A 27,630-nucleotide genomic window follows, 5' to 3' on the forward strand; every position below is an offset into this window, starting at 1 on the left:
TCGCTGATGAATCTAAAAAGACCTCTTGATTCTTTAGTTCAACTTTTAGGGTTTGCTGGGACAGAGTGGCAGCTTCGAAGCTCCTTACATGCTGGACAAGAAACTGGAAGTCCATGTACGTGTCCAGCTTGTTGGCATCGAGCACGTTCCCAGTGTTGTGTAACCTTCACCTCTCTCCATCTTCAGACGGAAACTCCGGACCCATTAGCTAAAAGACTCTCCGTTCCTTCCTCCCGCAGCCTCTGGCAGCCAGCGTTCTACTTTGTATCTCTGCGAATTTGACTGTCCTTGAGTACTTCATAGACGTGCAGCCAGATGGGATTTGTCCTTTTGTTGAGTGACCTCAAGCATAAAGTCTTCAGGGTCTGGCTGTGTGGTAACATGTATGAGAATTTCCTGCGCTTCTGAGGCTGAGTTCGGTTGCGTTGTGTCTGCGTACGGTTGTGCATGGTGTGTCAGTGGACACTTGCCTCCACCTTTTCACTGTTGAGAGTTACATACTACAGATGTGGGTCTCAAATACCACTCTGGTCTGGGCGCTTTCAGTTCTGGGGTATGTACCCGGAAGTGGAACTGCTGGAACATAAGCTAATTCTTTTTACTGTTTTTTTTGTTTTATTTTGCAAAACTTCCCTATGGTTTTCCATGAAATCTTTACATTCCCAGCAACAGTGCACAAGAGGTCCAGTTTTTTCCCTGTAAGCACATCTTTTTAAGTGCTTATCTATGAGCTATAGAAAGGTATTTAAAACACTATTTGCTGTTTAAATCTTACTGGCAGCAAAAGCCAGGGAAGAGTTTTCTCTGTAGAATTTACAAGTTCTCTGACACTGTATTTCTTGGTTTTCTTCTTAACCATGCTTGGCCCCCTTTTCAATTTTCTTCCATGCTAGTTTCACATTTTGTTCTTCAGCCTGTATTTTCCATACTCTACCTTGCCAGTCTCCGCTTTCACGGCTAAATTGATCATGTATGTGCTAATGGTGCTCAGATCTGTCTCCAGCCCTGATTTTCTGGTGGGTTCCAGCTGCCTATAGAGCATTCTCATTCCTAATCTTTCTGTCTCGAACTCAGTTGTAAACCTCGTAGGCTAGGGATTAAGTCGTAGGAACTTGAGTCCCGTTACTGCCACATCCTTGTTGTGTGAGCTCTGAGCTCACACGTAACCAGTACAATTCTGATTATACGATAGCAGTGATACGTTTATGAAGATTAAATGGTAGTTCATGTAATATCCACATTACAGCACACATGAGTTGTAGATAGTAAGTATAACCGTAGTTACTGTTATCCTTTGTACAAATAATTCTCTCCCCTTTTTGATAAACTTTTTAAATTCTCATGACATTACCTAATTAAAAGGTACTGCCGTTTTTATTTTTAAAAGATTTTATTTATTTACTTATTTATTTATTATTATCTTTTTTAAAGTTTTTTTAAAATTTATTTACTTGACAGAGAGAGATCACAAGTAGGCAGAGAGGCAGACAGAGAGAGAGAGGAGGAAGCAGGCTCCCTGCCGAGCAGAGAGCCCGATGCGGGACTCGATCCCAGGACCCTGAGATCATGACCTGAGCCAAAGGCAGCGGCTTAACCCACTGAGCCACCCAGGCACCCAAGATTTTATTTATTTATTTGAGAGAGAGCTCAAGTGAGCATAAGTGGTCGGGGTTGGGGTGGGGAGGAAGGGACAGAGGGAGAAGCAGACCCTCCACTGAGCCACCCAGGCTCCCCTAGTACTGTCATTCTTATTCATCTTGTATGTCATCATACTAATTCTTTAAAAAGCTTGTACCTATTTACAGTATATTAGTGATAGACGAATATCCCTGTTTCCCCATATTCTCCCACCAATTTTAATTAGTTCTGATTATTTTTTGTTTGGTGATCCATGGGATATAAAAGAATACCTCATGGAATTTTTTCTTTCAAAAATTAGCCATGCTAAATGTTTTTCACATGTTGGTTTATGTTTTTATTTCATTTTATTTATTTATTTATTTTTGGGTGAACGAGTCCTCTGTTCATATCTTTTGACCATTAGGTTTGGATTTCTTGGTTCCCTGCTAGGCATTGTATAAGCTTAAAAATTATCTTCTGACGTTTTCAGTTTACTCCCATCCACATTTTGGAAGGACTTCCTGTTTCTTTTTAATTCCTGTGCTTTCCGTCATTGTTGCTCTCTAGGCTCTGTGCTGTGGGTGTCCCACCTCTGTCGTTGAGAAATACGCTTATCATAGGCCCCAAACACATTCATATCCGGTGAGTTTACTATAGTGTAATCATGGTTGGGTTACTTAATTTCTTCGTGTTAGTACTTTCCATTATAAATGGAGTTTCGAGAAACGAATATGATTTATTCACCAAAGTTTTGGTGTGCCTGCGAAGTGCCCTGCTCGAGTTTAAGAACCACTTGGATCCCGTTAGACCGTCCGCAAGGGCGGTAGTTCCCGTGTGGTCTAAGCTTCACCAGCAGCAGTCCGGGAGGCGGCACGATGGGGGAACCGCGGGTGTTTCCAAGTCCCTGGCCTAGCCGCTTCCTCAGTCTGTAGCCTCAGTCAGCCACTCACTGGCTCACACCTCACATCACCTGCTTGTAGACAGTGATGCAGCTTCTCATGGAAGGTTGTTAGGTTCAGATGAGAACGCACGGGAATACATTTGGTAAAGTGGAGATTGTGCTGTGTTTTTTTAAAAACAAACTTTCCTTTCACCTTTCTTTGCAGATACATATTGTATCTTAACAACCACTTTATTGAGACATAACACACATACACAGTTCACACGCTTAAGGATACTGTTGATTTTTTTTTTTTTTTTTTTTTAAGTATATCACAGTGTGTATAGCTATATCATCACTACAGTCCTGTCCCGATTATTTTCATTACTGGAAGAAGAAACCCCATACTTTTTATTTAAGAAATATTAATCCCAGGGTGGTTCAGTGGGTTAAACCTCTGCCTTCAACTCGGGTCATGGTCTCAGGGTCCTGGGGTCAAGCCCTGCATCAGGCTCTGCTCAGCAGAGAGCCTGCTTCCCACCTTCACCTGTCTCTCTGCCTGCTTGTGATTGCTCTCTGTCAAGTAAATAAATGATGATACCATTTTGAAAAGTAAGTATTATTTATTTATAAAAATAAATATTAATCCCTCATCTGACGTGGCTTAGGGGGAGCTTGAGATGACCATGTTGATCGGCAAAGAGACCCCGTGCTTGTCAGCACTCACTCCCATAATCTCCCATCCCCTAGTCTCTGCGACCACTGATGTACTTTGGTCTCTACGGGTTGGTCTACTCTGGACATTTCACATAAATGGAATCATAGAATATATCGTCTTTTGTGACCAGCCTGTTTGTCTTGGCTCTGTTGAGTTGTAACAGAAGTACAGAGTAGACTCAGACTGTAAAAAGTTTCCCGAGCTGAAATCCACCCGGATACCCCCCTTCATCTGCTTCCGTTTCATACCCTCCCAGTATCCTGAACATCTCCGTGAACTGCTGAGTTCGCCCAGTTTTGTTCCTTAAATAGGTGGGCTCTTAGAGGATGTTAGCTTGTGTGAGTTCTTTCTCTCCGCATCATGCGTGGGATTATCTGTCCTCGAGTGCAGTTGTCTGTTCCTGTTGCCGTATGAAATTTCGTTGTATGAGATTCCTCTGTTGGGGGTGGAAAAGGGCTGTCACCAATAGGGCTGCTCCGAACATTTGAAATGTGGGTTTTTGGTGGACATACATATGTATTGCTGTTGGGAATATATCTGGGAGTAAAATCGCTAGCTCCTAGAGGCAGGCACTCATTTGGCTTTGGTATGCCCTCAAGGAGTTCCACCAGCCGAGTGTGTCGGACTTCGCTCCCTCCTGGTCGTCTGCAGTAGCTTGCGTTTCCCGTGCTTCTCGTTGTAGCCACAGTCCCAGCTGCGCCGCGGTACCTTATGGCGGTTTTAATTTGCGCTAGTGAAGTCAAGCACCATTTCAGGCTTTTTTATTTTTATTTTTATTTTTTTAAAGATTTTGTTTATTTATTTGACAGAGCTGCAGTGAGAGAACACAAGCAGGGGGAGTGGGAGGGGGAAGCAGGCTTCCCGCTGAGCAGGGAGCCCGATGTGGGGCTCGATCCCAGGATGCCGGGATCATGACCAGAGCCAAAGGCGACGCTTAACTGAGTCACCCAGATGCCCCCTTTTCTTTTTTATTTGTCATTTGGGTGCCCTTTTCCCCCTTTATTAAGAAGAATATATTTTAAAGTCTTCTGTTCTTTTTTCTGTAGCGTTATTTGTTTTTCTTATCCTGTTAGCTCTGTGTTGTTGCATAATAAATTATCCCTAAACTTGTAGTGGCTCATAACAGCAAAAACCCTTTTCTATCGCAGCTTCTGTGGGAGGCCTTCTCTGAAGGCTTGACTGCAGTGGGGGGACCCTTCCCAAGGAGGCTCACTCACACACATGGCAGCTTCGTCCTGGCTGTTGGTGGCAGGCCACAGTTCCTTTTCCTGTGGGCCTTTGTTGGGGATCCTCCACGTCCTCTTCTCAGGACGTATTTTCATACATGATGCTTGGTAAGATTTCTTTCATTTTGGATATGAGGTTTTCAGGAGCTCTAAGTTTGCTGAATGTCTCCACCTGCATTGTGGTGTTTGAAGAGAAGTCGTTAGGAATGCATCTACTGTATTACTTTTCCCTTTCTGGTTAGCTCTTCCCATATTACTTCCAAGGAAATCCCCAAAATAATAATTTTTTTCTGTACGAATGTCAGTATACACACACACACAGTTTTTTCAGAGATTAACTTTTTTTGTTTAAGCATGAGGTAACCACAAAACTCTTGTATCTTAAAAACAACAAAACCCACACAGCAATTGCTTAGTATTATCCAGTACCCAATTAGAGTGAAAATTCCAACTCTCTGAAATATTACAATTTTTTTGTACAGTTTTCTAATTTTGGCAAATCAGGATCCAAAAAGGGTCTGCCAGTTTATTTTTCTTAAAGATTTTGTCTATTTATTTATTTGAGAGAGAGAGAGACAGCGAAAGAGCAGGGGAGGAGGGGCAGAGCGAGAGGGAGAAGCAGTGGCTTCCTGCCCGGACTCTGGGATCGTGACCCGAGCTGAAGGCAGATCCAGTCTACCACGTTCAAAGAATCGATCGATTCCCCACTCACCACTCTTTTTCCTTCCTGCATTCTGTGTGTGGAAGAGCTGGGTTGTTCCGTGGTGTCCCACTGTTTTCTCTGTGCTGTTAGCAGGTAGCTGTAAATTTCTCTGTGGGAGGGGTAAACTGTGTCGGACTCTCACTGCTCGTGCTGCTTTGGTTAGGATGGGTGTCTGGAGGCTGAATGAAGACGTGTATTGAAATTCTTAAAGGGCTTCCAGCCTAAATCATATTGAAATTCATTCAGGTTAGAGCTGTTTTATACTTAAAATGTAAGGATTATTTTGGACTGTGCATTGTGTTCCTTCAGTTTCTGTGTTCGTGAGGTCATGTGAGAGTGCATTTTCTGGGTTTGCTGTGGAATGACAACATGTTGACTGTACGCCTTGTCATCTTGAGTGTATATCACACCCTCTCTGGTTATTTAATAATGTTGCGGGGCGTACCAAAACGAGGTCCAACTCTCATTACTTAGACTTTCCGTGTTTATCCTCTACTTGCTTTTTTCTCTTTGTACTGTCCACTAACTTTCCTTCTCTTGTGACTAATTTTTTTGAGTTGTAATGACCAGTGTTTTAAGAGTTGATGAGTCAGAATCTTAAGTTATTTTTAGGCAAATTTGAATTTCCAGTCTTCCCCAGTCTCTGTCTTTCTCTTCTGACAGAAATTTTAGCCATGAGAAATTAAAGAAATTAACGACAATGTGATTAGAATGAACATTAAAGAAGTAGGTTATTTAAGATGCATGTGTGTCTACAGTTTAAATGTAGAAAATTTTCTTCATACCAGATGTATTTTAAAATTGTCATCCAACTTCGAGAAAAATGTAATTACATTTTTAGTGTTTTGTTTTTAAGTGAGCACACACTGATGATACTGATTCTTTTTTTTTTTTTTTTAAAGATTTTATTTATTTATCAGAGAGAGCAGGAGAGAGAGCGAGCACAGGCAGACAGAATGGCAGGCAGAGGCAGAGGGAGAAGCAGGCTCCCTGCCGAGCAAGGAGCCCAATGTGGGACTCGATCCCAGGACGCCAGGATCATGACCTGAGCCGAAGGCAGCGGCTTAACCCACTGAGCCACCCAGGCGTCCCTGATGATACTGATTCTTGACCATAATTCATTCAGTAAATATGTCGGTGCCAGCCCCAGGCCAGGCCCAGCACTTTTCATGCTTTAGTCATATTTGGTTTAAAAAGATGGCCAAAGGGGCACCTGGGTGGTTCAGTTGGTTAAGCCTCTGACTCTTGATCTCAGCTCAGGACATCCTGAATGAGATCTCAAGCCCATGTTGGGTGTGGAGACTACTTAAAAAAAAAAAAAAAAAAAAAAAGGCCATGGTGCTGGTGCTTTTGGTGAAACGCCCAGGACAATGTCTCAATAAGGGATATAATCAAGCTACATATGTAATCTTAAATTTTTCTACAGGTAATCAATATAAAAATTATTACTTTTTGAAAAGACCATTTAATAGAGAGCGGATACGTGCAAGTGGGTTTGTGGGGGTGGCAGGCCTAGGGAGAGAATCAAGCTGCATTCCTGCCAAGCGTAGATCCCGATGTGGGGTTTGATCCTGTCAACCTGAGATCATGACCTGATCCAAAGTCAAGAGTCAGACGCCCAGCTGGTGAGCCACTCAGGTGCTGTATACAAATTTTAGTGAGTTTTTCACTTATGTTATTTTCGCTTCTGTTTTTTTGTACTAAACTTTTGAAATCAAGTGTGTATTTTCCACTTACAGCACACTCTACGTTTCAAGTGCTCAGAAACCTTATGTGGCTGCTGCAGTGGACCAGATCAATCAGAATTATTATGGTCATAGCTCACATAGAGTAGCAGGGGACACTGACTAGGAACCCAAGTAAACAGTGACATAGAGGGCAAGAGGAGACACACAGAGATGGGCTCAGAAGGTGTTTCTGCTCTCTGGGTGGTGGCAGAAAACGGAGAAGGGGGACACTCAGAAGGTGGAACTGGACGAATTGCATTGGGAGGGAAAGGAGGAGCCAGGGCAGTTTCTAAGCTCCATCTGCCACAACTGGGGTGTGCCTTTTCCGAGACCCGGAGCAGTCGCTTGGTGGTCAGTGTTGCTGTATGATGGACGAAGAAAAGCTTTGTTTTGGAGATTCTCCATTTGAAGCGCTTGTGGCACATTCAAGGGGAAAGGTCTGCTAGCAGTTGGGTGCCTATCTTTGAAGGGCAGAGATGGTCTTTTGGTTTTATAAATTTGTATCTCAACTGTATTTATAGAGAAATTTTTAAAAAAGATTTTATTTATTTATTTGACACAGAGAGATCATAAGTAGGCAGAGCAGCAGGCAGAGAGAGAGAGAGAGAGAGAGAGAAGCAGGCTCCCCACTGAGCAGAGAGCCCGATTTGGGGCTTGATCCCAGGACCCTGAGATCATGACCCAAGCTGAAGGCAGAGGCTTAACCCACTGAGCCACCTGAGCGCCCCTATAGAGCTTTTTTTTTTTTTTTTTTTTTTTTTTTTTTTTTAAAGATTTTACTTATTTATTTAACAGACAGAGATCACAAGTAGGCAGAGAGGCAAGCGGCGGGGTGGGGGGCGGACCGGCTCCCTGCTGAGCAGAGAGCCTGGCTCGATCCCAGGACCCCGGGATCATGACCTGAGCCAAAGGCAGAGGCTCTAACCCACTGAGCCACCCAGTTGCCCCTTGAGCTATTTTTAAAACCCACTAAAATGGCTCCATTTATTCAACAGAAGTTTCTTTTATTTAAGTCTCCTGGGTTTTGTTTCTGTTGCTTGGGCAACAGCGTGAATGGAACAAGTGTGAGTTGACACCCCAGCTAATGTGGTCAGCTCTGGAGATTGTACTAGGTAGTGCCCACTGTCTGAGCCCTGCATCAGCCTCTACCTTAGTAGGGGTGCAGTAGGGGAGAAAGGAGAGGAGGAAACCTCCAGTGGAGGAGACAAAAGAGCCAGTGAGGAAACAGGGGCCTATGATACCAAAGAAGCCAAGTGAAAAGAATGTTCTAATCAGGAGGGTCTGCTGGTCAGCTGTATCGAGAGCTGCTGCGTGTGAGGGTAAGATGAGGACAGAAGGAGTTCCATCTGGCTTTGGCCCCAACTGGAGGTCACTGGTAACTCGAAAGAGCAGTTTCGGTTGAGTGGTGCAGATAGACACCAGACTGGAGTGAGTTGACGGGGGAACGCTTTCAGACAAAGGGCTCATTTTCTTACTTTGAAATAACCACTACAAATCATTGAGAAGACCAGCCCAATAGAAAAATGGACAAAGGATATAAACAGCTAGTTGGCAGAAAAGTGAAGTGTTAAATGGCTCTCAAACACCTGAACAGTGCTCAGAAGAGAAAACCATTAAGGACACGGGTGTGGAGTAACGGCGTTCCCTCGTTGCTTGTGGGAGTCTGGGTAGGTATGACCTCCTTGGAGAGCCATTTGCCTGCCAGTATGGTCTTCTTCTTCTTCTTCTTTTTTTTTTTTTTTTTTTAAGATTTTATTTATTTGACAGAGATCACAAGTAGGTAGGCAGAGAGAGGAAGGGAAGCAGGCTCCCCACTGAGCAGAGAGCCTGCTGCTGGGCTCCATCCCAGGACCCTGGGATCATGACCTGAGCCAAAGGCAGAGGCTTAAACCACTGAGCCCTCCAGGTGCCCCCTGCCAGTATGTTCTAATTAGAAATGCACACTTGACCCGACAGTTCCACTCTAAAGAAATCTGGCATTTGTTTGTAATAGTAAAAAATGAAAACGAACTGGTCATCAGTGGTGGCCTAGTTAAATCAGCTGTAATGCAAAGGAAAGTCTGTGTCGGGTAAAACATTTTTTTCTGCAAGAAAGCTGAATTTATTTTTGTTTTTTTCCTTCCATGCTGTAAATAAATCAAACTCTCTGAAAGTGATTTTCTCTGTGTTGAAAGACAGACAAAAATGTTAGGTCTGGTATGGGCCACAGAAGGTATTTGTAAATGTGTCTTTGAATAACTATGTTAAGCTTTTCATTCTCCCTTGATCTTCTGCCTCTTAACACATTTCACATAAGTTGTTAATCTAAATTCTGTTCTCTGGATACCTGTTAGGATTCTTTTCCAAGGACCCTGTCCTGTTTTATGTATGTACCCCCAGGAAAGGTGGGTGTGGTGTCTGTCACAAGCTTTGGGGATGAATTCACACTCCAGTTTACAGCACCTGAAAATAACCACAGCTGCTGTCAAAGGGCATTACATTGTACTTGTACTTGGTGTGGGTCACTGACAAAGCAAGCATATGGTAATGTTGGAAAGCCCTGAATGTAGCCATGGGGATTACACAGTCCGATGTAGGAAGAAGGCTTTCTTGGTCCACTTTTTATGGGGGAAAGAGATAGTACAAACCTTTGCGAGCTCTGTGTTCCATTGACCTCTCTGCACTCTGGCATTCTTCGCAGATTGTGTTCACGTGCAGACTTAAAGCAAAACAGAGGGCGCCTGGGAGGCTCAGTTGTTAAGCATCTGCCTTTGGCTTATCATGATCCTGGGGTCTTGGGATTGCCCCCCACATCGGGCTCCCTGCAGCGGGAAGCCTGCTTTTCCGGCTTCCCCTGCTTGTGTTCCTTCTATCACTGTCTCTCTCTCTCTGTCAAATAAATAAATAAAATCTTTAAAAAAAAAAAAAAAAAGCAAAATGGAAAACCAGGCACACCTGAAGAGACAAATCAGTTTCCTAGCAGAATACATGGATACACAGGACTCTATACTTTAAGACCTTGGTTAAATTTACTTAATTTCTTAAGCGTTTGAGACTGTGGTTATTCATCGATTTCTTTTTCTTCATCTCCTGGTTTCACTTGTATTTTGTATTTCAAGAAATTTAGGATTTAAAGCATGTTAAGTGATAATTTAGTCTAATCCTCTCCTTTTACAGATAAGAGAATAAGTTTAGAGGGATGAATTACTTGCTCAGAAGTTCACTGAACTGAATCTGTCTTCTCTTGAAGTCTTCGCCCTCAAGTTTGGTGGTGTGTAGGGGGCGGTGTGGCAGTGTGCCTCTTCCAGTGGGAGTAACCTGCTGTGATTTTGAGGGAGGTGTGGTTGTCATTACGTTGCCACATTTCTAATGAAGATAGTTCACATGCAGCCCTAAATTATTTACAGTCACAGAGATAATCTAGCTGAACTTCTTTTTTTTTTTCCCCCTTAACATTTATTTTGTTGTTGAGAAAGTTGCCTGGAGATGAGAACTTACTCATGCAAGATTATAGACCATAAAGAGTTATTCTGTACTTTGATTCTAAGGTGAGTCAGAGCAGTGATGTCCGGTAGAGCTTTGTATAATAATATTCGTTATCCATCCTCAGTGTGGCTATTTAAATTAAAACAAAATTGAAGATTTGGTTTCTTAGTCTTACAAGCCACATTCCAGGTACTTAATAGCTATGTGTGACTGGTAGTTACTGTATTGGACAGCACAGTTCTGGGGCACTTACCTTTTTTTTACAGTAGGCTCCATACCCAGCCTGGAGCCCAGAATGGAACTTGAACTCAGGACCCTGAGATCAAGACTGAGCTGAGATTAAGCGTCAGATGCTTAACTGGACTGAGCCACCCAGGCGCCTTGCTCGTAACCTTTTTAAAAACAATTGTTTCGAGAACTGCAGAAGCATTGTGGTAGAAACCAAGGCTTATGAGTAGGATTAGAATGGCCAACTAGAAATTAGGCTTTTGTTCAAAGCTAGGAGGAGAAATGTTCTCTTGGAGCTTTTGATGGGGTTATAGCTGGTTATAGCTGGTTGTGGCCTTTTCTTGGTTCATACTAAGTCTGTTCTTTAGGAAAGTAATCAAGAATCTTTTTGAAGATCTTTTCTTTATTATTTCTTTTTCTGTTTCTTGTTTTGCCAGTGAAAATCCCATTCTTGGGTTGAGTTTTCAGTGGACAAATTCTTTCACTTTCAGGGTGTTTAGCCCACTTTTCAGTCTCTGAACTTTTCTTTCACTTACTAATCACTTGGTTACCAGGGTTCCCTATAAAAAGTTTTGATGTATTTCTTGCAGTTATAATCTGGATTATGGAAATTTCCGCCTTTTTTTTTTTTTTTAAGATTTTATTTATTTATTTGGCAGACAGAGATCACAAGTAGGCAGAGAGGCAGCAGAGAGAGAGGAAGGGAAGCAGGGTCCCTGTGGAGCATAGGGCCTGATGTGGGGCTCTATCCCAGGAGCCTGGGATTATGATCCGAGCTGAAAGCAGAGGCTTAACCCTCTGAGCCACCCAGGTGCCCCGAAATTTCAACTTTTGCATCAAATATAACTTGATCGTTTATCATGGCTGAGCCAGTTAAATACAGCTGGCCAGTTGGGATTGTGTGCTCTTCTATACCATGGCTCTGCATCTCCGCACTGTTGTAACAGGCCAAGTTGGTTCTCTGGGCTGTACTTTGGGTGCTAATTTTATTGACTTGGCATCATTTTAATAGCAAGTTAGATTGGGTTGGCTTCATGCATGACTGCAGAGATGTGGGTGCCCATGAGGGTGCGTAGCCAGACTGTGGTGTGATCCAGTCAGGGGCCAGAATTTTTACCTAAAGTACTTTTCACATGTGATTTTTGTTTTTAAAAAGTGGTACTATGGATTTACCTTGGATGCTTTATACTTTAATAAAGTCTTTTTTTTTTTTTTTGCATTCTTGGTATAGTTTTCTTTTTAAAGATTATTTGTCTGAGAGAGAGAGAGAGCGAGAGAGAGCGAGCGCGAGTGTGCGTGCGCAGGCCCAAGAGCGCACACACAAGTAGGGGAAGGGAGTAGCAGTCTCCCTGCTGCTCAAGGACCCTGATATACTTGATCCCAGGACCCTGGGATCAGGACCTGAGCTGAGGCAGATGCTTCACCAACTGAACCAGGTGTCCGGTATAGTGATTTTTTTTCCCCCACGATAGTGATTTTTGATTAATGTTTTAGAAGTCTTGGCGTTCTTGCCATGGCTTGTATTAAAATCATTAGTGTTTCTGAAATCAGCTGAGTTATGTGTGTGGATATATGTATTTAAATATAAATATTTACATGCAAATATATGTTTAAATTTTTGTTGAAAGATGCCTTGAAGTCATCCAAAGTATTTATTTAGGTTTTTTTTCCTCCCAATTATGAGTTATGTGCTCATTTTGGATGATTTTTATATTCAAATTTTTGTGGACTTTATAAATTATTCATAGTGTGCTGGGCGATGAGGATAAAATGGTGAATAAGACCTCAGAGAGGTGGATTGATTTCCCATCTCTTTATAGTCAATCTCTTTGGACGTGGATGTTTGGGAGAACATGAACGAGCGCACTTGCAGAAACGGGGTCAGGATCCGTGTTAAATGCTGCTCTCATTGAGGGCTCTACCTGCGGGCTTCCTGACGTTAGGCAGAAGTAGAGTTCCTTGCTTTTATGTGTTCAGGCTTTAGGGTGTATCACCTGTTTGTAATTGAGAGGATGTTTATTGTTCGTGCTTGGTGTGTGATACAGGAGAACATGCTTTCTTGCATGTTCTGTAAGAGCTATGGCTTCCTCTTGTGAATTTGCCTCAGTGAGGAATAAATATCTTGGAATCAACATGACAGCACAGAGAGATTTTCTTTGCCTTTTTTCCCAAGATGAGTTAAAAACAACACTACCACCACATAAGGTTTACATAAGGTTTATGTGGAGTAAGTTCTTTCTTATTATCCTCAACTATAAAATAGGAATTAATACCTGCGAGGATCGAAAGCTCTTGTATAACAGCACAGGATTTGTAAGGGTAGATGTTCACTCGTGCTGTTCTCAAATTCTGTGACTAAGCAAGTACATATTTAGATACTGTTGAGTTGAGAATCTGTTTTTTCACTGTTTTAGACTAAACCAGTCCTCATTTCTGACTGATATTTTTATAGTTACATTGTTCTTGCTTTTTCCTTATTGGCCTTGGTCAGAGTATTGAAAGTGGAGATGTTTGGTGGTAGGATTGGATTGTATGGCTATTGAAGAAAATGCAACTCCTCTAAGGAACTGTTGGCAAAAATAAATATAAAAGTGTGTAAAAATATAAAACATAAAAATGTATAAAAAATCAAATAGGTGCCTGGGTGGCTCAGTGGGTTAAGCCGCTGCCTTCGGCTCAGGTCATGATCTCAGGGTCCTGGGATCGAGCCCCGCATCGGGCTCTCTGCTCAGCAGGGAGCCTGCTTCCTCCTCTCTCTCTCTGCCTGCCTCTCTGCCTGCTTGTGATCTCTCTCTGTCAAATAAATAAAAATAAAATCTTAAAAAAAATTTTAAAAAAAAGCTCTTTTTAAAATCTTGATTTCCCTTTTAGAAGGGGTCCCAGAGGATCCATCTCCTCGGAGGGAATAATGAATGTAATGACGCCAGCTCTTACTGAGTGTGTGTGTCCCTCAAGATTTGCATGTTGAAAACGAATCTTCACACTTCATCAGTGTGACGGTGTTGGTGGGGGACGACCTTTGGGAGGTGATTATTAGACCATGAGGCTGGCACCTTTGTGAATGCGATATACAAGAGACCCTAGAGATTTGCTGTCCCCTTCCTTTCACATGAGTACACAACAAAAAGACAGTTGTCAGTGAACTAGGAAGCAGGTCCTTGCCACACACTGAATCTGCAAATGCTGTGATCTTGGACTTTCCCGGTCTCTAGAACTGTGAGAAATTTCTCTTGTTTATAAGCCGCCAGCACGGTATTCTGTGACAGTGGCCTGAATGGACTGGGACATCACCTGCTCGAGTTCCCGTTACATTATTTACTAGCAAATCCCTGCTTTTCCTCCTTTAGCTCCACACACTGTGGTGGTGCTCCCACTCATGTCTCTGGCCAGGCCCTTTTCTTATTATGTGAAACTCAGGGTTTCCTACAAGTTAACTACCTGGGGAGGCTCCTCTCTTTTGAGGAAACCACCTTTCCTCATCCTCATGGGTTCCGCCATCATCTGTACGTTTTAACTTGCAAAGGAAACACCTCTCTTTGGCGTACTTAGCTTTCCCCGCCATGGTCTCGTGTCGTCGCTTGTTTGGATGCTGTTGATATTCTTTCCAGGCTGGGATCAGGAACTCTTTTGTCTTCATTCCCTAAACAGTGCGGGCAGGTCTCACGCCTCCCTCACCGTCAGCAGCCGCTCCGTACCCCGGGGCTTTAAGCCCCCCCCCCATTTTACTCGTCTCCCCATTTATTTTTTCACCCAGTCCTGCTTTCTGGAATTTAATCAACTCATGCCCGTAGCCACTGGCACCGTATTTAAGGCCTAGATTACTTTGTTTTTATGTTAGAGTCATAAATTACTGAGACAGGAAGACTCTAGAGTGAATGAAGTAGCCCAACTCTCGATTTCATAGATGAGGAGATGGCTGGACGCGCAGGCTAGAAGAGTCCGGCCCGAGCTGGCGCCTTGCTGTTACGGCTGCCTGGTCTCAACGCGTCATTCCTTTTCCCAGTTTAGCATTCTTAAAGAAATCATTTTGTCGGAGTGTTTCACGTCTATACTTAAGAGTCAGCGAGTTCGAGCCGTAGGCTGGGAGAAGCAGCCTCCTGTAGCCTCCCTGTCCTCTTTTCCCAAAGGCTCCTGTAATTCTTTGAACTCCATTTTTAGCCCACTAAAAAATACATATATTTACCTCCCTGTATCTGAAGAGCATTTTTAATTTTTTTTTATTATTTTTATTTTTTATTTTTTAATTTTTTAAAAAGATTTTATTTATTTATTTGACAGATAGAGATCAGAAGTAGGCAGAGAGGCAGGCATAGAGAGAGGAGGAAGCAGGCTCCCTGCTGAGCAGAGAGCCCGATGTGGGACTCGATCCCAGAATCCCGAGATCATGACCTGAGCCGACGGCAGAGGCTTAACCCAGTGAGCCACCCAGGTGCCCCGGGCATTTTTTTTTTTTTAAAGATTTTATTTATTTATTTGAGAGAGAGAGAGCGAGCATGAGAAGTGGGAGGGTCAGAGGGAGAAGCAGATTCTCCGTCGAGCAGGGAGCCCAATGCGGGACTGGATCCCAGGACTCCAGGATCATGACCTGAGCTGCCTCACCAACTGAGCCACCCAGGCGTCCCTGAAGAGCATGTTTGAAAGTTCATGCTTGCGTGCTTGTATGCTCATTATTTATTTATCTGTTTGTTTATTTATTTGAAGTTTCAAGCGTACCTACTGATTTCCTGTTGTGAAAAGCTGTAGAAGGTCGGGATTAGCTCTCTGTTCTCCCCTCTCCCGTTCTCACTTCCCCATCTTTCCAAGATAATTTCACCGCAGTTGGGGTTAAATCAGTATTTAGTTTAATCATTATGACGCTGTATGCTATTTATATGTTAAGTGGTGAATTACAGATACTTTTCCTAAATAACTTGGTTTTCCCTGGAAGTATATTACTTTTCACAAAAATTTTATGTATTTGTTGGAGTCCTCTCTAGACCCAGCGTGGGGCTCGAACTCTGACCCTGAGATCAAGCGTCACATGCTCCCCTGACTGAGCCAGCTATGTGCCTGCCCCATGGCTTTAAAAAAAAACATTAACCACTTTAGCCTCAGACTTTTAGCCAGTTCGATGTTTAGGTATTCTGGTATTCTCTCAGCCTTATCTTTCTGAAGAGTTCTTTCCTGCTCCAGTCTGGCTGGTTCTCCTTCCCTGGTGGGACACGGTTGTCTCCTTGGATCCCAGGGGTTCTTCTTGCCTCTCTCCTGGTCCCTTGTTCTCTTTTGTGTTCTTTGCAGTTCTGCCTCTGTGGCAGTGCAGCACAGCCTCTCCTCTGCGTCTTCTCTGAATCAGTTGTGTAGGAGGTAAATCTTTCCTCCAGCTTGTACTTTTCTGTTTGTTTTGCCCTTGACTTTTGATGATAGTGGCTTTCCTAAGATATCGGGTGATCTTGGGTTTTCCTTCATATATAAAAGTCAGGGATATGTACCCACAGTACATACAGTTGATTTGTATGAAATTATCATCTCTCCCAGCTTTCTCTGCTGTCCGTGGACCTCCTTGGCTCTTAGATCTTCATTTCTACATCACATTCTCCACTGAAAGAAGTGAGGCTCCTTGGAGAAATGGATGATTTCAGAGCTGGGGCAGAGAATGTTCAGGATGAATCTGGAACATGTTTTTATGCCAGGAAATAGGGAAGTGCTCAAAAAGTATGAAAAGCACATGGGAGTCTGCTTGAAGGGACTGTCGCTGGCCGAATGTGGGACCGCTTGAGCATCAGTCGATAATGGTATTAATAAGAATCTGTGAGTCCATATGTTAAGGAATTAAAGGATGAGTGGGAAGAAAGGGGCATACCTTACTAAAATTAGAATGTCATCTAATGGAGGAAGGAACTGTAGACTTACACACACAAAAAATCACTTAATAACCATCAGAGAACAGTTGATTCAGACAGAGATTGTCAGTGGGTAGTAAAACTACTGAGTGAATGTTTTAAGAAACATAATCTCAAAATATCTTGCCACAGGTTATTTACTCATTGATTACTCAGGGAAAAATGGTTATTTTATGGTGGAGAAATACAGCACATACCATCTTAACCCAGTGGTCAGAACGCTTACCAGTAATAGGACACATGCTGTCCTCTTAATGTTACAGTCTAGGAACAGCGAAACCTCATTTATTCCTACCAGAAATGCATACCCAGTATTCCTCAAAAATGTCAGTGCAAGGAAAGACAAAGAAATGATGCAGAACTTTTTTGGATAGAAGGAAATAAAGGAGATGGGGCACAGGATCCTGAATGACGGTGAGGGAGGTTTGCCACGAAGGACATTACAGAACATTTGGCAGAATTGGAATATGAAGTATTTAATCCAACAAGTACTGTGTTAAATTCCTTTGATAGGTGTACTGTGGCTGTGTGAATTAGTGTCCTTGTTTTTAGGAAATACGTGCTGAACCATTTGGCAGAAAGGTCAGTCATCTGCAGTAGCTCTCACGTTTGGGGTCTTTGTGAAGGGGGTGTTGGTGGAGAGGGGGGTTACCCGAGCAAAAGTGACACAGCGATCTGTTGTGAGCTGAGGGGCAGGCTTAGTGCGAGCTTCTTGTATTGCTCTTGTAGCTGTTGAGCAAAGTTGTGATGAAAAGTTGTTTTTTTTTTTTTTAAATACTAGTTTTTCAGAGTGGTAGATTGGAGGCTCCCATCATGGGAGGGGCTCATTGGCTCTGAATTTTCCAGCACAGTGACTAGCAGTGCTTCTTTGGTTGGGAAGTCCCCGATATCAGTATTTTCAGGTTCTTTTTTCAAAAGGTTATTTAGCTCACTCTGAAGACAGGAGACATTCCTGTCTTAGGCCTGGCTGGGATCGTCAGCCTGGGAGGAGAGTCCGGCTGGAGCTGAGCCAGCAGTGGGGTGTGCCTGTCTCAGCGCTTACCCTGCAGTTCGCACAGCCCGTCCGTTGAGGTGGCAGGCTGTCCCCAGCTGTGCTGACCTGGGCCCTCCCAGTGTGCTTCACCGCGAGGGGCCTGGCATGGGCTGGGCCGGCTCGGGGCAAGAGGGTGGGGATATCAGGGAGCTGCGTGTTCGGTGAGTAACTTGAGTAACTTTTTCAGCCAGTACTCCTTTTGCTCCATTGTAGCACGTCCAGTTTTGTTGCCTTCTCCTGGTCCTTGTGTATTGTGTCTTTAAAAAACAAGTCAAAGCACCCCGAGTAGTCTTTTCACTGTAGACCTGGAGGTTTTCAGGGGGTATTCAGTATACACTCGCGACTCCGGAGTCCCACTACTGCACTCGGACACCATTGCAATCTATTTTCCTTTGTTTGGTCTTGTTTCTTATATTCTCACACTTTAGAATTACCATATTTTTTACAATCAGTATTATAGGCCTCACTTTTCCTTAAGTAGTCTAAATGGATAAAGTATGAGCAATTACACAGAGTCCCTACTCCAGAAAAGTAGATTAAGTCTCGGCACACTTATTACTATGTAATGAGCGCCCATATTCATAAACTGTGAGCACATTTGATAACTTTTGTCTTTTGGCTTCCCCAGATGGGAGCGTGCCACTTGGTGAGGCCAGCAGGTCGCTGCAACTCTGCTGGGAGCCTGAGTCCCACCTACAAGTGGGGGCAGTGGGTGGTCTTGGCTATTAGAAGAAACAATTGCAGATTGTCTTTGATGATCCTACAACCACTCAAATTTAAATGCTAAACTTTGTGTGTTGTGCGCGCCGTAAATGTGTTTTTTGTGGAGCATGTAAAGTCATCAGATTCTTAAAAGGATCTGGAACCCTGAGCACTCAGAACAGTTGGGATGGGGCTCAAGATACCTCCAACATTTAGTGATATACTTTTTACAATGACATGTTAACCTGGTCTTGTATGAGGATTGTAGTATCACGGTGGTGGCACATGGTCTCTCATAATTTAAAGCAAAAATTCAGATGATCAATTACATTTTTTCAAGTGTATGTTCAGAAAGCATTTGACTGGCAAAGTGTTTAGAATTAAATAATCTTTTCTTGACCTGGGTTTGTTACTGTTTTGGTTGGTTCATTTTATTGTTTTAACAAGTAGTCAGCAGTCAGCATTGTTTCTGTTTATTACCTTATTTGTTGGAAAACATTGACTTGAGTGTAGTGAGTTTATGGAAGAAACGCAGCAATATACAGCATATGTTTTGAGATGTCATGTAGACTGCATTCTTCTAGGATTTTTAATTAGCATATTGTCTGTAGTTTAGGATTTTGTTGTTTTCAGTGCAGTGTTATCAGTGAAGTGCCTTGAAGATGGCTTATAATCCTTTCATGTGCAGCGTTTGATTAATTAACAGTAGAGACAATTTATTTTATTTATTTTATTTTATAGAGAGCAAGCGAAAGCCCATAGCAGGGGGAGGGGCAGAAGGAGAGGGAGAAGCAGACTGCCCACTGAGCAGGAAGCTCTAGAGGAGGCTCAGTCCCAGGACCCTGGGATCATGACCCCAGCCGAACAGCCGAAGGCAGCCGCTTAACCCAGTGAGCCACACAGGTGTCCCTAAAGACAGAGTTTGGCTGTCGTTAGTACTTCAGTGACCTCAATATTCTGCTTACATTTCCTGGTGAAATTTATGGTGTTTAGAGGTATTATATGGGGACTAACTCAGCTACTTTTAAAATTTGGTTTAGCATTTTAAAGTGTGGTGCCGTTACAGTCAGCCCTATGTTGATTAAGAATATCATTGACGGGGCGCCTGGGTGGCTCAGTGCGTGAAGCCACTGCCTTCCGCTCAGGCCATGATCCTGGGGTCCTGGGATTGAGCCCCGCATCGCTCTCTGCTCAGCGGGGAGCCTGCTTTCCCTTCTCTCTCTGCCTGCCTCTCTGCCTACTTGTGACCTCTCTCTGTCAAATAAATAAATAAAATCTTCTAAAAAAATATCATTCATGTTTTTATAAGATAAAGATAAGAATATATATGTTTTCCTTACTTGTTCAGTGATAATGCTATTATAATGTCTCTATTTCTGGGCTATTGTTTCGTGTAGAATGAAAGCTGAGGTAGAGGGATGACAGTGCTTTTCTTTCCTGTTTTCACATAGAAAAAATTTCAGCTAACTAGAACTTTCCAATTTTCTGAGGTGCAGTTCTATGTGAAATCAGGACCCTCAACCAGGGTCCTCTTTAACGGCAGCTGTCATCAGACCAAAACAGAACACGCTGTGAACATATGCTCTTTTTTCCTTACAGGAGAGCTTCTGTTCCGCTTCCACATCGCGCTTCACTCCGGCTAATCTGCTAATGCAGTGAACTGGAAGACACCGGGTACCAGGATAACCTGTAATGGGCAAGGAGCCACAGAGAAGAAAACATTTCTTTTAATTTTTAAACTTGGTTGAAAGGTGAGACCATTAAGATGATCAGGAGTTTCCTTCATAGTTGCTCAAGGAAAGCAGCGTTCTGTTGGAGACCCTGGAGTCGAGGTCGACCAGGGCTAGACCAGGCAGCGTGTGGTTCCGAGGCCCTATGGTATTTTTAGGAAGTTCAGTAGCAGCCTCCGCAGTTTGCTCTGGCTCGTTTTGGAATCTGCAGCACCCGATCCGTGGGATTCCTCTTTTCCTTGGAGGGCTTGATCTGGGTGCTAAGGATAAGCCTGGCCTGGCAAGCGGAGGGAGCCCGCGGACAGAGACTGCTGGTGGAGACTCCGCTGCTGCTTCTAGGCGCCTGCAAGAGCGCGTGGGCGGGCTCGAGCCCGGGTGGCTTGTTTCGGTGGTTCCCGGGCCGCGGGCCATCTCCGGCATTTGGCCAGCCTTCTGACTCCTCTCAGGTCCTCACCGCTCTCATCTGAGACCTCGTCACTGAAACTTCCTGTTAGAGACCAGAGGTTGACTTTGTGTACTTGACAGTTGGCCCCGCAGAAAGCGGCCATGGTGCCGGGGCTCTCAGTGAAGTGCTCAGTACGGCGTCTCAGTAGGCGAACGGGACACGTTCGTCCGTCTTCATTTGCTCCATGTGTCTTGAGGAGACCGTGGGCATAAACCGCGTACTGGCCTGCGCTTCAGGCTTCCTTCTCTCGGGAGACACTCGTTCCGCGCTGCGGCAGGCCCTGCTTCTCCCCCCACGGCCTCCCCCTCCCCGCCTCCCCCTCCTCGCCTCCCCTCCCCGCCTCCCTTTGGGCTTCCGGCCAAGCTGCACCTCCTGGGCCAGGGAGTCAAGATTCTTTGACACATCTGACTTCTCCAGCCTTTTCTCTGTATTATTCTGTAAAAAGAGGGAGAAGATTCTTCCCCAAGTATTCATTCATCTCTTGGCACCGTGTCTGGTGAGACTCTGTTGTTGTTTTGGTTTTGGTCCTGCTGTTGTTCCTTCTCTTTCTCTCTCAGGGCTCCCTTCCAGCCCTGTGGGTAAAGCCTCTTCTGTTTCCCACCTGCCTGGCTGTGTGGAGAATTCAGCCCAAGCTGAGGGTTTAGGTTGGAGAAGGTCAGGACCATGTACTTAGAACTGTGGTCAGACCATCAGGACCACTAACCACAAACAAGGCGGTTTGTGATGCGCTTTGCCTTTTTCATCAGCGGCTTCAGAGCCGGCGGTGATGGGAGGAGGAGGCACTAGTTTCAGGGCCCACAGAGACCTCGAGCTTGAATTCAGCTGGTTATGTTACAGGTTGGACATCTTTTTTACGTTTTTTTAAACTGTTCTCTGTAAATTGTAAGTTACCCACTTTTCTATTGTGACCTTAGAGTTCAAAGAATTGTTTTTTATTTTTTAAAGATTTTATGTATTTATTTGATAGATCACAAGTAGGCAGAGAGGCAGGCAGAGAGAGAGGGGGAAGCAGGCCCCCCGCCGAGCAGAGAGCCTGATACGGGGCTCGATCCCAGGACCCTGGGACCATAGCCCGAGCCGAAGGCAGAGGTTTTAACCTCTGAGTTAATTGAGCCACCCAAGCGCCCCTATTTTTATTTTTAAAGATTTTTATTTATTTATTTGTCAGAGAGAGAGAGAAAGAGTGCGAGAGCACAAGCAGAGGGAGCAGCAGAGGGAGCAGCAGGCTTCCCGCTGAACAAGGAACCCAGTGTGGGGCTTGATCTCAGGACACTGGGATCATGACCTGAGCCAAAGGCAGATGCTGCGTGGCTGACCCACCAGCCACCCAGCTGACCCTCAAAGAATGATTTTGAAAGCTCTTTCTATAATACAACACATAGCTTGTAAAAATTGAGATATAGTTAACATATTACATGTGAGTTTTAGGCAGACAGCATAGTGATTCGATATTTGTATATATTTTGAAATGATCACCACAGTAGGTCAAGTCGATATTCAGCATCACATAGTTACTTTTTTTTTCTTGTAAAGAGAACTTTTTTTTTAAGAGGGCTCTGGGAAGAGGCAAAGAGGGAGAGAGAGAATCTTAAGCAGGCTCCATGCCCATTGTGGAGCCTAACAGGAGGGCTTGATGTCATAAACCTGAGATCATGACCTGAGCCAAAATCAAGAAGCAGGGGCACCCAGGTGGGTCAGTTAGTTTGGCATCCAACTCTTGGTTTCAGCTTGGGTCATGATCTTGGGGGGTTGCGGGGTCAAACCCTGTATGGGGCTCTGTGCTCAGCGGGAGGTCTGCTTGGGATTCTCCTTCTCCCTCTGTCCCGCCCCTACCACCCTGCTCATGCGCATGTCAGCACATACGCTTGCTCTCAAATAAATAAATAAAATCTTAAAAAATAAAACAAAAAACAAAATCAAGAGTCAGGTGCTTACCTGACTGAGCCACCCAGGCACCCCTGTAATGGGAACTTTTAAGATCTCTTGTAGCAGCTTTCAAATATATAATTCAATATTATTAACCACAGTCACAGTGCTGTACATTGCATTCTTTCTTTTTCTCTTTTTAAAAGATTTTATTTATTTATTTATTTGAGATAGAGGGGTTTATTTATTTGAGATAGTGGCTCAAGGAAAGGAGTCTAGTTTTCTGCAATAGCTGAAGCAGAAGTGGCTCCATGCGGAGCAGGGAGCCTGGCGTGGAGCTCAGTCCCAGGACCCCGGGATCTGACCTGAGCTAAAGGCAGACACTTAAGCGACTGAGCCACCCAGGTGCCCCCAGACATTACATTTCATGCCTTATTTTATGACTTGAAGTCTACCTTTTTACCCCTTCACCCATTTTGTTTGCTCCCCCATCTTAGGATTTTATTATTATTATTTGTTTGTTTGTTTGTTTTGTTAAGATTTTATTTATTTATTTGACAGCCAGAGATCACAAGTTGGGCAGAGAGGCAGGCAGAGAGAGAGGGGGAAGGAAGCAGGCTCCCTGCTGAGCAGAGAGCCGGATGCGGGGGATGCGGGGCTCGATCCCAGGGTCTCGTGACCCGAGCTGAAGGCAGAGGCTTTAACCCACTGAGCCACCCAGGCGCCGCAGGATTTTATTATTGTTATGTGCATTTGATTCCTCTTTTACTAGGCCTCTGCTCTCTTTCTACTTATTTTGTCAAATCTTTCTGTATTGTTCCAGTTCCTCTGTGGCCACTCTTTTGTGAACTCTTAGCATATCTCATTAAATTATTTTAGGATTATTTTTTCTCTTTGAGTAGATTTAAGTATTCCAGGAACAAGGAGTTTTGACTTCTACTTTCTATCTCCCCCTGCCCAAGATTTTATTTCTTTATTTGACAGAGAGAGAGAGCGTGCGCGAGCACAAACAAGGGGAATGGCAGGCAGAGGGAGGAGGGAGAAGCTGGCTCCCTGTTGAGCCAACCCGGGACTTGATCTCAGGACCCTGGGGTCATGACCTGAGCTAAAGGCAGATGCTTTACTGACTGAGCCACCCAGGCGCCCCCTACTTTATATCTTTATTATTTTTTACATAATAGGTATCATTAATTGCTTAGTGGTAGGGCTAAAATTTCAGAAACATTTCTCAGGATAACAGTTATAGTTAGGACTTTCTCCCTTTCTTTCTCTCTCTTTTTAAATTTTATTTTGTTTTTCTTTGCTGACAAAGACTCTTAGCCGTGGCAAACTGTGGAACAGTTCCTTACAATTAGCTATATTTTTCCTGTCCCCCCCCTTTTCCTCTGCTCGTCAGATGCTGTCTGATGCCAAGTGAACTCTTTTGTTAAGAAGTTACCTGTTGGGGAGGCTGGGTGGCTAAGTGGGTTAAGCCTCTGCCTTCGGCTTGGGTCATGATCCCAGGGGCCTGGGATCAAGCCCCACATCAGGCTCCCTGCCTCGGGGAGCCTGCTTCCTCCTCTCTCTCTGCCTGCCTCTCTGCCTACTTGTGAGATCTGTCAAATAAATAAACAAAATCTTAAAAAAAAAAAAAAAAAAAGAAGTTACCCAATAGTCTCGAGGAGTCCTAAAACCAGTAGAGAAGGATTCCCAGAGAGGAGCAGCATTTTAAATATAGGGTCCTTTAGACCAGAGGTTGTCATAGCCCAGATAGGAAATATTTTAGGTTTTGAGAGCAAGAGGCAAAAGAGAGGATATTATATAGGTATTTATAAAATAAGAGAGCAAGGTACCTGGGTGGCTCAGTTGGTTAAGCAGCTGCCTTTGGCTCAGGTCATGATCCTGGAGTCCTGGGATCGAGTCCCACAGTGGGCTCCCAGCTCCACGGGGAGTCTGCTTCTCCCCCTAACCTTCTCCACTCTCATGCTCTCTCTCACTGTTTCTCTCTTAAATAAATAAATAAGATCTTAGGGGCGCCTGGGTGGCTCAGTGGGTTAAGCCTCTGCCTTTGGCTCAGGTCATGATCTCAGGGTCCTGGGATCGAGTCCCACATCGGGTTCTCTGCTTGGCAGAGAGCCTGCTTCCTCCTCTCTCTCTCTCTCTCTCTCTGTCAAATAAATAAATAAATCTTTAAATAAATAAATAAATAAGATCTTTAAAAAAATATATAAAATGAGAGCAAATTTTTACAGATTTTATTGATGAAATTAAAAATATAAAAAATACTAGAGTTCAATATTTTGTAATACAGATCAACTAAGGAGAAGAATGGAATTCTTTTTCTAGGGGGATAACATTTCACCTAAATGGTGTTCGTAGCCAGAGCTCCCCCTCTCAAATTCTACTACAGATGTTCATCTAATCTACTAATGGTGACCTATAATGCGATTTTACATATTTCATCTTTGAAAATGTCTTTTTACACAAATAGGTGCTCCCACATTCTGGTATCAGTCTCCAAGCATGTATATTCATCACTTGGAAGGCATTTATAGAATTCTTTTAGATTCTCCTCTTGCTGTTTGCCTTTTAGCAGGTTGTCACATCGTAGGTTAATTACTTCCAGAGAACGGTTAGGAAAATCCTCATTTGTATAGCTGTATGAACTTTGGAATAGGAAACTTTCCTTTACATTTGCATTAAGTTCTGAAAAATGCTTTTTAACTGTAGTTTGAGCTCAGAAAATGTCACCATCGCAAATCTGTATGGGGACAGAGATGTCATTCAATTTGAAGTTCTGACAGCGTGGGAAGTGTATGAAGCAGCTTGAATTTATGATCCTAACAAAGTCAGTACTGAAATGACCTCACCACAGCAGAAGGTTTTGGCAGATGGGTGCTGGTCAGCCGTGCAGTTTTAGGTTGAATTCACCAAGAAACATCAAGATGTCAGGCAAGGCCAATTTCCAGAGCCACTCAGCATTTAGTGATAGCGGTTGAGCGTTGTTCTGCTTATTCAGCAAAATTTCAGTCTTGGCCCTGGGCTCAAAAAGTTGCAAAAAACATGATCCCTTGAGAAGCCATTACACAGCTTGCAGGTGCTAGAGTCTGCCAGAGTAAATGAAGTTCACTGTTGACGTTACCGGTTCAGTAACAGGTGAGGAAATTTAAAAAACCTCTCGAAGGAGCTGTTGATGAAAATACAAAGAACTATGAGCTTTAAACAGTACATTTTCACAAGTTTTGTAAATTTGTCCGATTAAGCCGTTTTTTTGCTCTACGCATAATTTTCCCCCTGTCCGCTGTCGCCCGTCACAGCAGACTCCTCTGCACGCTGTAGCAACGTTGTCTTCCCTCCGCTTCTCTTTCAACGCTCAGCCTGTGGCTCTGTCATGCGGGCTGTGCATGAAGCCTCGTCTGTCACCATTTCAGACTCCTCAGTGGGGCTGCATCGGGCGCACAAACTCGAAGGAAAACTGTCCCTGGCTGCCCCGCGCTTGGCTTTCAGGCCACTGGGAGACCAGCTTCGCTTGAAGTTTCATCATCTTCTTCTGTTTCTGTGAAGTTGTCCTGTTAAGAGCTACTCCAGTGGAGATGTTTGGGTGTTTATGTGGGGACATGCTGCGGGTGGCGGCGTGTGCAAGGGGGCTCCCCGCCCTGGCCCTGCTCGGTGCTCCTGCGCGGCAGATGCGTCGTCTGATTCCGTGACCCGGGAATCCCCACCCCACGTTTCTGACAGGCACAGCAGTCCAAGTCCAGTGGTTCTTTTCTTGTTTTGACATGTTGGGGATGCGAGGATGATAACAAAATGTCGCACTGCAGCAAGTGGCCCTCAAGGCACCATGGAGTTCTGAGGGTGTCACTGTGATCCGGAAGGCGTCTGGTGGAGCTGCGGTGCGGAGTGATGGGTGTGTCGCATGTGGTCTCTTGTCACCCTCAACTCTGCCTTCGTCGTGTGACAGCCGCCAGGGACTGGATGTAAATGCATGGTGTGGCTAGGTTTCAGGAAAACTTTGTGAAATTCAAAGAATTTTCACAAGTCATGGAATACTGTTCTTCTGACCCCCCTCAGTTAAAAATAGGAAGATCAGTCTTTATTCAGGGGCTGGATAAAAATGGGTGGCAGGCCAGATTTGGCAACTTCATTCCTGTTCCCTGGGTGTCCCCGGGCTCTGGAGTTGGCTCACATGCTGGTGGTAGAAAGAACAGGGTGAGAAAAGGAACCTACGGGTGAAGAGGTACCATTGTGGGATTTGCTGCCGGCTGGTTGGTTGGCTTCTTTTTTTCTTTGCTGCTTTTTTGCACACAGACTCTTATGTATACGTAGCTGTTGCCCGTCTTTCCACATGACGGTCAGGTTAGCTCATTTTTCGTGGTATCTTGATTTCAGACTGAGCCTTATCAAGTGTGCCAGGGATCGTGCTCAGCGCTCTTGTCGGCTCTCCTTCCCCGCAGTGTCTTCCCGTGCTTGGGTGCACAGTGTATACAGGTGCGTGGTGGCAAAAGCCCAACAGCACCACAAGGTTTCCAGCAAAAAATAACTGTCATCTGCATCTTTCTGACCCTTTCTCGTCCTCATCCCTTAGTTACTTACTAGGGGCCAGGACCTTTATCTCCTAGTGTTTTCTCATGTTTGTTTGTTTCCTGCAAACCCTTGATGTTTGGCTTGCATTCTGCAGGTAGCTGTTCCTAACCTGGCTGACCTAACAGTGAAGGTGACGGATTAGCTTCTTTCCTTCCTCCCTCTTCCAACATAGTTAAAGCTCAACTTTGGATAAAATCAGTGTGGAAGTATGGGTAGTTTGGTGAATTATTCCCTAGGTCTCTGACTTAATTAGTAAAATTCTTCTCAGCGTGGTCACATGTGTCTGGTGCATAGATCGCCTGTGTGGACACATCCTTTTCAGAGCCCTCTGCGTCAGGCATGCCTCCCTCCGGGCGGATTCCTCTGTAGTGGCCGGTGTCCCCTGCCCTCCACTCCCCCGCCCCCCAGCTTTTCTTCTGACAGTTGGCTCTGCTTCTCGATGTGTAGGATCCCCGGTTCCATGTGTTCCATGTCTTCCTCTCATGGCCTAGTCCCATGCTTTTTTTTTTTTTTTTAAAGATTTCATTTTTGAGTACTTTCTACTACCGACATGGGCTTGACCCCACAACCCCGACATCGAGAGTCACACGCTCAACTGACTGAGCCACCCAGGCGCCCCTGCCCGCTTACTGCCGTGCCTCAGTGCGGCCCGTCTTCTGGTAGCTTTTTGAGAAAGTGTGAATAAATCTTTCCAACCTTCCATGTCTGAAAGTGCTCTTTTCTAGAATTGCTGTTGAGGAAGCTGATACCATTCTGATTTTCAGTCCTTATTTGAGTATTTTTTCTCACAAGAAAAGTTGAGATAAAATATAATGCTTTTATCCCTGATACTGTGGAATACCACA

The 27,630-nt window shown here is 44.2% G+C and overlaps 1 protein-coding gene across 18 annotated transcripts in view; it reads left to right on the forward strand.

Moving 5' to 3' along the window:
- The window catches only part of PPP6R3 (protein phosphatase 6 regulatory subunit 3), a 140,005-nt gene that overhangs the window by 25,193 nt on the left and 87,182 nt on the right, over positions 1 to 27,630 (forward strand). For all 18 annotated transcript variants that reach the window (XM_045066044.1, XM_045066050.1, XM_045066056.1 and 15 more), the window contains exon 2: positions 19,781 to 19,932. The gene's annotated coding sequence lies outside the window, so the exon portion shown is untranslated. The remainder of the gene's footprint in view (positions 1 to 19,780; positions 19,933 to 27,630) is intronic.

The sequence above is a fragment of the Mustela putorius genome, unplaced genomic scaffold, assembly GCF_011764305.1.
Source record: "Mustela putorius furo isolate JIRA1106 unplaced genomic scaffold, ASM1176430v1.1 tig00000127_pilon_pilon_pilon, whole genome shotgun sequence".
Taxonomy (NCBI): Eukaryota; Metazoa; Chordata; class Mammalia; order Carnivora; family Mustelidae; genus Mustela; species Mustela putorius.